At 40.2% G+C, this 12,366-nt stretch overlaps 1 protein-coding gene and 1 long non-coding RNA gene across 6 annotated transcripts in view; one reads left to right on the forward strand and one right to left on the reverse strand.

The window, feature by feature from the left end:
* ESRRG (estrogen related receptor gamma) overlaps positions 1-12,366 on the forward strand; it is a 1,192,991-nt gene that overhangs the window by 718,145 nt on the left and 462,480 nt on the right. The gene's annotated exons all lie outside the window — the stretch shown is intronic.
* LOC115465509 overlaps positions 7,890-12,366 on the reverse strand; it is a 32,652-nt gene continuing 28,175 nt past the window's right edge. For both annotated transcript variants that reach the window (XR_003941421.1, XR_003941422.1), the window contains exon 3: positions 7,890-7,970. This is a non-coding gene — a long non-coding RNA (uncharacterized LOC115465509). The remainder of the gene's footprint in view (positions 7,971-12,366) is intronic.

Consider the following 12,366-nt stretch of genomic DNA (forward strand, 5'->3'; position numbering starts at 1 on the left):
CACAATGGAGAAGGTAGTTAGTGGGGTTCCTCAGGGGTCTGTGCTAGGACCGCTGCTTTTTAATATATTTATAAATGATTTAGAGATGGGAGTAACTAGCGAGGTAATTAAATTTGCTGATGACACAAAGTTATTCAAAGTCGTTAACTCATGACAGGATTGTGAAAAGTTACAGAAAGACCTTACGAGACTGGGAGACTGGGCGGCTAAATGGCAGATGACGTTTAATGTGAGCAAGTGCAAGGTGATGCATGTGGGGAAAAATGAACCTGAATTATAGCTATGTCATGCAAGGTTCCACATTAGGAGTTATGGACGAAGAAAGGGATCTGGGTGCAGTCGTCCATAATACACTGAAACCTTCTGCTCAGTGTGCTGCTGCGGTTAGGAAAGTGAATAGAATGTTGGGTATTATTAGGAAAGGTATGGAAAACAGGTGTGAGGATGTTATAATGCCGTTGTATCGCTCCATGGTGCGACCGCACCTTGAGTATTGTGTTCAATTCTGGTCGCCGCATCTCAAGAAAGATATAGTAGAATTGGAAAAGGTGCAGCGAAGGGCGACTAAAATGATAGCGGGGATGGGACGACTTCCCTATGGAGAAAGACTAAGGAGGCTAGGGCTTTTCAGCTTGGAGAAGAGACGGCTGAGGGGAGACATGATAGAGGTATATAAAATAATGAGTGGAGTGGAACAGGTGGATGTGAAGCATCTGTTCACGCTTTCCAAAAATACTAGGACTAGGGGGCATGTGATGAAACTACAGTGTAGTAAATTTAAAACAAATTAGAGAAAATCTTTCTTCACCCAATGCATAATTAAACTCTGGAATTCGTTGCCGGAGAACGTGGTGAAGGCGGTTAGCTTAGCAGAGTTTAAAAAGGGGTTAGACGGTTTCCTAAAGAACAAGTCCATAAACCACTACTAAATGGACTTGGGAAAAATCCACAATTCCAGGAATAACGTATAGAATGTTTGTACGTTTGGGAAGCTTGCCAGGTGCCCTTGGCCTGGATTGGCCGCTGTCGTGGACAGGATTCTGGGCTCGATGGACCCTTGGTCTTTTCCCATTGTGTCATTACTTATGTACTTATTTATCCACTCCCAAGCTTGAACTGGGAGTACTAAGCTGAATGGAGAGTACTGAATGAGAGTGTGGCATAGGGGAGTAGAGATTGTGTCCCTGTGACCTGGTCAGTGTGGAATGAGCTGACCTGGTGCTCGAGTATGCTGAGACCCAGGTTACACATGTTAGATTCAGATGAATTTATTCCTAGGATTGGGTTTGTGCCAGTGAATAGGGTTAGGAAAGAATTTACTCAGATTGGAATGATATGAATGCCTTATATAAAAATATTCTACTATTTATGCTATTGATTCATGTCCACCTTTTACTACTACTACTACTACTATTTATTTACTTATTACATTTATAATTCACCTATCCAAACATCTAGGCGAGGTACAATAAAACATACAAAACACAAACAATACACAGTCTTACAAATCACAAACTCTAAAAACTCAGAATCCCCATCAGCCAAATGCCCTAGAAAATAGCCAGGTTTTTAGCAATTTCTTGAAATGGAGAGCAGATGCCAACTGGTGCATTACCAGTGGTAACAGATTCCAGAAACTTTGACTGCGAATTTCCTCCAAACGTACCAGATGAAAAGATGGAATGACCAATAAATTCTGGTTTTGAGACCGTAACACTCGAGAAGAACAATAAGACTGCAAACTGTGCACTAAGGCCTCAGGACCAACACCCTGCCACACTTGAAACACCAATAACAAATGTTTAAATTCAATATGCTGTGCCACAGGCAATCAATGCAACAATTTCAACTGTAGCGTAATATGCGCTTCATGACTCATACTCAAAAGAACCTGTGCAGCAGAGTTCTATGCAACCTACAAGGCCCACAAAGTTGTACATGGCAAACTGCACAACAAAGCATTACAATAATCAAAAGAAGGTGAGAAAACTCTGCAGCACAGTACAAAAATTCTCCACAGAAAAAAATGTCAAGTCTAGATATCATCCCCAGTTCAAAGAAAATAACCTTAACCATAGCAGCCACCTGTTGTATAAAAGACTGCCTCATATCCAAAATCACCTCTAGACTACGAAGCAAGAAATCCACTGGCACAAAAACAGAATCTAACTCAAATCCAGAAACAGGATATGGTTCTCCTAAATGTGACAAGAACAAAATTTGCGTCTTCGCTACGTTCAACGAAAGACCATTCGCATGAATCTAAAGTTGCACTCTCTGAAAGGAAGCCCTCAGCCACCCAATAACATCATCTTTCTTAGAAGGAACTGCAGCAAGATAAAAGGAATGGAGTCTGGAGTTGGCAGTGGAGGAGAAGGGTACAGAGAGATTTACCCAGTGAACGGAGTTCACGGAGAGGAGTTGAGAGTGGAGAGATATTGATGAGCTATAGAGTGAATGCACTTGTAAGTCAATAATAGGAGTTTGAATTGTATGTGGAAATGGTTAGGGAGCCAATGAAGTGACTTTAGGAGAGGGCTAATACGTGCATCAGAATTTTGAACAGATTGAAAGGGAAAGAGATGGCTTAGTGGGAGACCTGTGAGAAGTGAGTTGTAGTAGTTTAAACGAGAGGTAAGAGTATGGATAAGGGGTTTGGTAGTGTGCTCAGAAAGAAATGGAAAAAGTTTGGTGATGTTATAGAAAAAGAAGCAACAGGTTTTAGCATTCTGTTGGATATGTGCAGAGAAAGAGAGAGAGGAGTCAAAGCTTACGAGCTGATGAGACAGGGCGGATGAAAGTGTTATCCACAGAGACAGAGAATGGGGGAAGAGGAGAGGTGGGTTTAAAGGGGAAAAATAAGAAGCTCAGTCCTTACCATGTTTATTTTCAGATGACGGTGAGACATTCATGCAGCAATGTCAGACAGGCAGGCTGAGACTTGGGTCTGGATTCCTGCTGAAATTTCTAGTGTGGATAGGTAGATCTGGAAGTCATCAGCATAAAGGTGAAACTGAAAACCATGGGATGAGATCAGAACACCAAGGGAAGAAATATAGGTGGAGAAAAGAAGAGGTCCCAATACAGACCCCTGAGGTACACCAACTGATAATGGGATAGAAGTGGAGGAGAATCCACCAGAGCATACACAAAGTGCAATGGTAGACATAAGAAGAAAACCAAGAAAGAACATAGCCCTGAAATCCAAGTAAGGACATCTTATCAAAGAGTAGGTGGTGATAGTGTCAAAAGCAGCAGATAGATCAAAAAGGATGAGGATAGAATAGAGACTTTTGGATCTGGCCAGGAACAGGTCATTGTAGACTTCAGCAAGGGCTGTTTCAACTGAATGTAGAGAGCGAAAGCCAGATTGAAGTGGATCAAGAATAGCTAGAGATGAAAGAAAGTCGAGACAACGGTGGTGAACAACACGTTCAAATGTCTTGGATAGGAAAGGGAGGAGGGAGATGGGGTGATAGTTGGAAGGGCAGGTTGGGTCCAATGAAGGGTTTTTTGAGGAGTTGTGTAACTACAGCATGTTTGAAGGCATCAGGAACAGTTGCAGTGGAAAGGGAAAGTGAATGATTGAGGATATGACCGATAGAAGGAATGATAATAGGAGAGAGAGAGTGCTGAGTAGATGAGTGGGAATGGATCAGAAGAACAGGTAGTCAGTTTGGAGAAGGAAAGAAAATGTGCAGTTTCATCTTCAGTGATTTCAGAAAAGGAAGAAAAGGAGGCAGTGGTTGAATGAGGGTTGACAGAATGGACTGGGGGAAGGAGAGGTGGAAGTGACTTGGTTGAGAACTCATGATTAATCTTGTGAACGTTATCATGAAAGTACTCAGATTATTCTGGGGGAGAAAGTGAAGGAGGGGTTGGAGATGAAGGCACTTTGAGGAGATAGCTTAGTGTGGCAAGCAGACATTGAGGGTTTGAGCCAATAGAATTTGCCAAGTGGATGTAGTAGTCCTGTTTGGCAAGTGAAAGAGCAGACCGGAAGGAGGTTAGAAAGAATTTGAAATGTATGAAGTCAGCATGGACACAGGATTTCAGCCAAAGGCGTTCAGCAGATCAGGCAGAGGAACGTAGGTAGCAGACTCTAGAGGTCAGCCAAGGCTGGAGTTTGGTATGTCTTACAGAATGGGGAATGGGAGGAAGGAGAGTATCCAGAGCAGATGAAAGAATAGTATTATAGGAAGAGGCAGCCTCATTGACAGACTTGGATAACATAGTGGTTGAGAAGAGGGATGAAACACTGGTGGAGAGAGTGCAAGAGTCAATAGCCAGAAGATTCTTAAATGTATAGTGGAGATTGGATGGGACTGGTGGGGGGGGGGGGGAGTTAATGTGAAAGTTATCAGGTGATGGTCTGAGAGAGAAAGAACTGAGGTGCAAGAACTGGAGAGTGAGACGTTGGAAAAGAAGACAAGATCAAGACAGTGGCTATTCTGGTGAGTAGGGGGTAGTGGAGCACAGCTGAAGATTGAAGGAGGTTGTTAAAGGAAGAAACTGAGAGGCATAAGAGTCAGAGGGATCATTAGCATGAATGTTAAATTCTTCAAGAATGAGGGGAGAAGATGAGGGTTCAAAAAAGAAGGAAATCCAGGAGTCAAAGTCAGTGAGACAGGAAGAAAAGGACTTGGGGGGGGGGGGGGGTCGATAAATGACTACTACTCAGAGAGGCAGAGAAGGCAGCCCCTATGAGTTTCAAAACAGCACTTGTGATCTGGTTACAATGTCATTTGATACAAGGTATTTCCCTAATCAGTTAGGTGAGATTATTATTACCCCCATTTTAAAGAAGCTTAAAAGGAATCCCACCAATTGACTTCCAAATACAGACCTGTGGCTTCTATACCATTGTATGTGAAGCTCATGGAAGGTTTGGCTTCTAATCAGCTTGTAAAATGTTTGGAGACATGTGATATATTACATTCATTTGTTTGTATCTGTCTTAATTTTAGCAATGAAACTGTGGTTGGTTCATTGTTAGATACTGTAAGGTCAATAATGAATGACAGGTTGAACTGCTATATTAGTGCACAATGTCTTTCATGTGCATTCGACCTGGTCGATCATGATATTTTGCTTGGCATTCTTGATAACTAGGTATTACTAGGAAGGTCCTAAGTTGGTTCCGTTAGTTTCTCACCAGAACATACAAAGTCACAAAAGATAGTGTTTTTTTTCTCGAGAGTAGAAAAATTCTTGTGGGGTGCTCCAGGGCTCACCAGTAATGTTTAATGTGTTTGTGAGTTAGAAAGTTCAGGATCTCTCTCATATATATGCTGATGACATTACAGTGGTTCTCCTTATAAAGGATTCCTTCGGAGTATCTACTCTCAAATTCAGGCTTTATTATTATTATTATACAAAACTTATAAACTGCAAATACCACATATAGTTCAATGCGACTAACAAGAAATAATAATAAAAAAAAAAAAAAGAACATGAACCAGTCATTCAGATGATACATATAAGTACTAATAAAAAGTACAAGGAAAATACCTAACTACAATAATCACTCAAATCACTTTAAATTAGACATAAGATATTTCTGAAATAAGGTCTTAAACAACTTCCTGACTCTTGTCTGACTCTTACAGAATCTTTAAAACTAAACAAGGACAAAAACTAAACCCCCTGTTTACAAAGCCACGCAGCAATGCCTAGCACGGCTTTCTAAATGGGGGGGGGGGGGGGGGGGGTAAAATTTTACTTATACATGAACAATCAGCCCATTTGAGTTCTAGTTTGATCAGAGTGAATAATACAGATTATCAATTGTCTTCCACAATTAAAAGTTTAGGAATTTTATTTGACAAAATACTATTAGATCCCCAGGTTAACCAACTTATTAAGAAAACCTTTTTATTAATGCACAGATTGTGGCATATTTATAAGTTCTTTGAGCATGACCAATTTCACTTGTTGGTGCAATCATTATTGTTATCCAAGGTAGATTATTTTAATGTAATCTATTTGTGGTGCTCAAAAACATTTTCTGAAAAAACTACAAACAATTCAAAATGGTTCAGTCAGATTGATTTTTTTCCCTACCTAAGGTTGGTCATATTGAGGGAGATTATGGTGCCTAAAAAAAACTGGTGCTGAAATCAGTTCTGACTAAGCGTATTCTATAATTGGTGCCCAGATTTAGGCAGGGTATATAGAATACCCTTAGTTGATATCTCAGCGCCTAGCAGTTCACACATCCCTTTACACGCACTGTGCCATATTCTGTGACAATGCATGTAAATTTGGGAATGCCCACAAAACACCCATTTCCCTGCCCAAAGGCATGCCCCTTTTTGCTTGCAAGCGTTAGAAATTTGGTGCACTTCATTACAGAATACGCTTAGCGAGTTGTGCATGTAAACTGTAATTAGTGCCAATTATTGCTCATTATTGCTTAAGTGCTGTTATCAGCGCTCATTAACTTGTTAAGCTTGTTAAGTTACGCACATTGTTATAGAATCAGCTTGCATTTTGGTGCAGATCTCTAGGCCACAATGTAAAATCTGGGGGGGGGGGGGGGGGGGATTATGCCTTTCTATAGGAAATTGACTGGTTACCTATAGAGGATAGAATTAAATTTAAACTTTTTTGTGTCTTGCATACATGTTTGTATGGTAGTCTGCCAGCATATATGTATGCTGCAGTCTGGCAGGGAAGGTAGGAGGTGTAATAATGGAATTTTCCCTACTCCTAAAGGAAAAAGGTCAATTGTATTATTTCATAATTCTTTTGCATATCAAGCTGTGAAAATTTGGAAAGAACTCCCTAGAGATTTACAACTAATGTCAGATTATCTAATCTTTCAAAGATTGATTAAAACTTTTTTGTTTCGTAAAATGTTTTTAGATTAATGTATAAGCTAATTAACTTGTTATTCCTGGCGATGTTCTAACTCTTTTTGTTGTGATCCTCTTTGAACTTTGTGGTATTAGCAGAATATAACATTTTAATGTTATATTATTTTATCTTTTCCCTCCTTTCTGGAGCAGAGGTATGCAAGTTGGATGTCCAGAGAATTTTGCTTCGTTAACTGCAGGAAGCAAATTCTTTCTGCCTTTTGAACCTTTTGAGCTCTTCCATTTCCCGCATGGCCTCAATCTTCCATTGCTTGTTGGATCAAGGAGGCCATTGAGGGGGAGTTAGTTTGTTGGCTGATATCTTTAAAGAACCAGTAGATCCTTCCTTCAGATGTAAACCTACAAAATCCCAGATATAAGATACGTTTCTTACCTTTGGTTTAAAAATCTCTAATTGTGAAGTTGCTCTTTGACTGATTATGTTGTGTTCCTACTACATACGTATACATGTATGTATGCATGATTTGTGTAAGGAAATTGGATATGAGCCGAATAACATCCTAATTTATTTACACCTAACTTAGTGGGAATATCTAAGTTGAACAGCTTTCAAAAAGATTTAAATGTCTCTCATTAAAAAAAAAAAAAAAAGTAGGATCTCACTGACTTTGTTTTATCTGCCAGCCAAAGCATAGAAACACATTTGAATGCCCTGTTGCTTTAAATTTCAAAAATGTAAATAAATCAGTTTACTTTTATTACCATTTGTTATTAAAATAATAAAATGTCATCCCTAATTAAGACGTAGCTGAGTCAGAAGAATATTCAGAACTGAGACGAGTGATATCAATGACAGCTTATAGCATACAGCATGAAGCCACTGGAGCAAAAGATAGGAGATCTAGATGTGTGCTCATAACAGAGCTGACAGACCCAGCTTCCATATAAAGGTAAAAGATGAGAAGCTATGAATTTTACTCAGAAGTTCCTACACCTCTGGGTTCAACCAGCATCATAAACCACTTGAATTGTGTTTATTGCTGTAAAAGCTAAACCCCGACACCAGATTCTCAGCCCTCTATCAACTCCTCTCCATGCTGTTTCCTTGCATATGGTATCACTTCATTCTTCTGCTGCCAGTTTATATCCTTGCTGTGAAAAAAAAAGGGAATATCAGAAAATATTTTTGTCTCAAAAAGGGTAGTAGATGCATGCAACAGGGGAGGCAGCAGAGGCAAAGACAGCACAAAGTTTTCAAAAGCATGAGTTAGGTAGAGAGGACCCTTTTTTTTTTTACAAAAAACATGAGATCAACTCATAAGCTGCAACATTAATACAGGATGCAAAGAAAGTACACTACAGTCATTTTCTGCTGGCAAACATTGGGGCCCTTTTACTAAACACGCTAAAAAGTGGCCCGCGCTATCCCCAGCATGGGTCTTTCCTGCACTCTGAGACCACTTGTAGGGCAGCAGTAAAATGGTCCCATTATCCATTTTTCCTAGTAATGGCCACAAGTTAATTTCCCCATTAGCATATGAGCCCTTACCACTACCTATTTTGCTAACCACATTGCTAAAAGATAAATTCTAATTTTTTTAGCACGTGGGCAGAGTGTGTGCTGAATGCTGATCCCCAAACTACCACAGGATGTCCGGGCGGTAGTGCTTTTTAACCTGCGGTAAGAATGCATTACCACAGCTTAGTAAAAGGACCCCTGCATGTTTCTTTGTAATTTTGAAAGCCACTTACCTTTGCTAGTGTGTGGCACATGGTGGCAGGAGCTGGATTAGTTCTTTCCACAAGGGATAATGTTAGGAAAATCATCATCACTGAATCATTTGGGGGGATGATAGTCCTAACTGATGAACCAGTACAGTAACGGGGAGGTGCAACCTAAATTGTTCCCTTCACCAAGGTAGAAAGGTAGTGCCACTGCCATGTTTTTATGTGCTTTCATTTTTCATTCATTGGAATCAAAGCTTACGACCGATAACATGTGATGCAGCCAGATATACTTCATGAGGTGGTTTAAACCATTCTGTGTTATCTGTTGTGTTAACAGTTACTAGTGGGGTTAAAAACTAGAGATTCTCAGGAGGTTTCCTGTGGGTATGGAAGAAGTTGTCACAGAATTCCCATTGGAGTGAAGTCAAAATCTCTGGTGACTCCAGAATGAGGCTTGGAGTGCACTGAGAAAGTCAATTGAGCACCAGAGTGAGGCTTGGAACATATAGAGAGAGGCAGTTGGAGCACCAGACTGAGGCTTGGAACACTCATTGGTTCAATAGTGAATATCATCCAAAAAAAAAAAAACAAACGCAGGAGGCTGCTAGGGTTGGAAGGAAACAGAGGGCTGCGAGGAAGTAAATAACAGTGTTGACTCCTGCAGTTATGGGTGGGGTTGGAGGAGATTAATTGTGGGGATGGGAGGGTATGGAATGAATCTAAGTGGGTACAGGTGGTTATGGGTTAGATTCTATTGGGGATGGGCAGGGATGGGTGAAATTTCTGTCCTGTGCAATTATTAAAAAACCTCCATGTTAACTGTTCTCACTCATTCCATGCTAAACCTGCTTGCATCAGGGATAGTGTTGGAACAAGACTTCTTGAAAAAACACCATAGGATCAAGTTCAATCATGTCTCAAGCGTGCGTTAGTACAAATGGAGAGTAGGTTAAAAAAATACTGTTGCAATAGAGATATTAACTTTAGTCATGCAGTAAAGTATATCTTACTTCTGTAGGTAAGTAAAGAAAACTAAAACAGGATGAACAGGGAAGAATGTAACTTGTATCAGTGTCTTACCTTTAGCATACTTTAGTGGACATTTTGGGAACTCTATGTTAAGCTGTGTTAGCTGTTTAATGTGGGGAATTAGTGCAATTAATGTTAATGCAGCATTTTAAATTGTTAGCATTTACTTATTCCTGTGTTAAACAGTCAGAGCTGGCCAATGGGGAATAAGGAGAGAGATGGGGCCACGTGCAGCGACATACTGCAGGGTCCATTTGCATAAGTCAGTAGGGGCTGAAAACAGGGTCATGTATGAAAAACAATTGCTTAGGGAGCAGATCTACAAAATGCATACATGTTCAGAAGACTAGCATATACATATGTATGTGCATACATATGCGCCTATGCACTATTCTATAAATATGTGCATATCTGCGATAGCATGTGATTTTCAGGCGAGTGTGCACATGGATGGACTCTGGGCTGAGTGTGGTACACATTTTCATGTATAACATATATTACTATAACTTATGTATCTATCACTGGCATCAGGTACACACATGTCCACCATGGTATTTGTGCTTGTACCTAACCACATATATACCTGGCTACACTAGTATTCTATAGACTTTCCCTTAATGTATCCAAGGCTGAAGCCCTCTTATTTCCCCAACATTTACTGCATCATTCCTCCCCCACCCCTCCTGTTCTTCAGGGTTAGACATCATCTTTGACTCTAAACTCTTAAATATTACATTGATAATATCAACTGTACAGTCATCTTTTTATTTTTTGCATTACAACGTATTTGATCAGTTAAACCCTACCTTTCACCCTCTAGCATCCATACTCTTATCCTTTCCCTGGTCATTACTCGCTTGGACTACTGCAACTCCCTCTTCTCTAGTCTTCCTTTGTTTTAATTAAAACGCTTACAACTTATACAGTCTACCACGGTTAAGCTCTTACAAAATGCTTGAAAATATGACCATGTCACTCCCCTCCTACAGCAAGAACACTGGCTGCCAGTATCTTATGGTATCACTTACAAACTACTCTTGATGGTTTGCAGTGGTCTCCTTCCAACTGCCCCAGGTTACATTTCACACCTACTCATACCATACTCATTCCTCCCAGCAGCATCTCCTTTGTCTTCCTCCTTGGTTATAAGGCTGGCTACCTCCAGGACTCACTGCTTTCTCTTATACAGGTCCTTGGCTCTGGAATGCCCTACCTTTAAAACTGAACCCTCATTTCCTAGTTTTCAATAAACAACTTCTATCCTGGCTATTTAATCAAGCTTTCCCTTCCTGAGCTCTCTCCCCCCTGTTTCTTTTACTTTCCTTCTCATTTTTCTCTTTAAACACTACCTTTTTCCCCCCACTTCTGCTTTCATCAATTCTCTTTTTCTTTTCACTTTAATGCTCTGCTAAGCTTTTTATTGTAAACCGCCCAGATGTCACTGGCAAGAAGCAGTATATCAAGTGTAAGTAAATTAATTCTATAAACGGAACTCTGAGATGAGCGCTGTTTATAGAATAGCGTGTAGTACCAGGATCCAGGCCCAACTTTTAGATACGAGGATTTACACCAACTGAAATCTGGTATAAATCCTTGCTCCTAAATTAGGTGCAGATCTCCTGCATTCTATAATCCTGCATGTAACTATAGTGAACGCCCCTTCATGGCCATGTCCCCCTTTTCAGTTGTGCCCTAAAAAAATTTACACACACATCTTTATAGAATAGCACCTAGCAAGATGCGTGCATAAATCCAAATTGCAAATTAACACCAGTAATTGATAGCACCCAATTATAAGCACTAATTGGCTCATCACTCAATTAAATTGCATATGCAAATTGGGCACATTCACAAATTTTGTGCACAATTTTGAGAACCATTTATAGAATTTGGGGGTTGGGGCCAGATTCGTCAATAGCTTTACATTTAGGTACTGGGAAAAAGTCACACTAAGCGCCATTCCATAATGGACACTCTGGCCTGAGCACCCTCTATAGAATAGTGCTTAGCGCGACGATTTACATCTGCTGAATCCTGGCGTGCAAGTTGGGTGTATAACTCCAGTAATTTATAAAACAGTGCACCTAACTTTTGGGAACGCCCCCTTTTGGGTTGCATACAATGCTTTTTAGGTGTGCAGTGTTTTAGAATAACGTGCAGGCAGATGCTTGCATAAATCCAAATTAGTGCCAGTTAATGTCTGTAATTGTTGACACCTTGTTAACTCATTAATTTACACTTGCATCTGCCCTGCGTGGCCACATTTTGGCCATCTATATAGAATTCAGGGATTGATGGGAAGGGCAGTGCCTTATAGTTAATGTGAAGGTTATTACTGCTTAAAACACAGGGTGTGCACTTACAGAATGCATATAAGCATTATTCAAAATAAGCAAAAGCATCGCCTAATAGGGGGCAGAGTCAAATTTGCTTTAAATTGTAGAAGAGCTGGTACTTAAGCAATACAGGTTTTTTTTTCCTTGAAACTTTAAGGAGGTGAGAGATGAGGGGATGGGCTCTCTTTCCAGGCAGTGACCCAGGCTAGTTAGGAATACAACAGCAGGTCTAGTCTTCAGGTACCCAAGCAAAGTATTTGGACAGTATTAGCGCTTTCTATCCTTAGTTTTGTCCAGATAGTTTTATTCCATAAGTATTTTTGGAAGGATTATCCATATCTGCCAATTTGAAGACCCCTGAGGGAGGCCTTTTTGGCTGAAACACGGACCGTGTAGGGTCCCAATAAATCATTTTGGTTTTCAACATCTGCGATTTCAGTCTGGTCCTTCTGGAT

This window comes from Microcaecilia unicolor, chromosome 3, assembly GCF_901765095.1.
Source record: "Microcaecilia unicolor chromosome 3, aMicUni1.1, whole genome shotgun sequence".
NCBI lineage: Eukaryota > Metazoa > Chordata > Amphibia > Gymnophiona > Siphonopidae > Microcaecilia > Microcaecilia unicolor.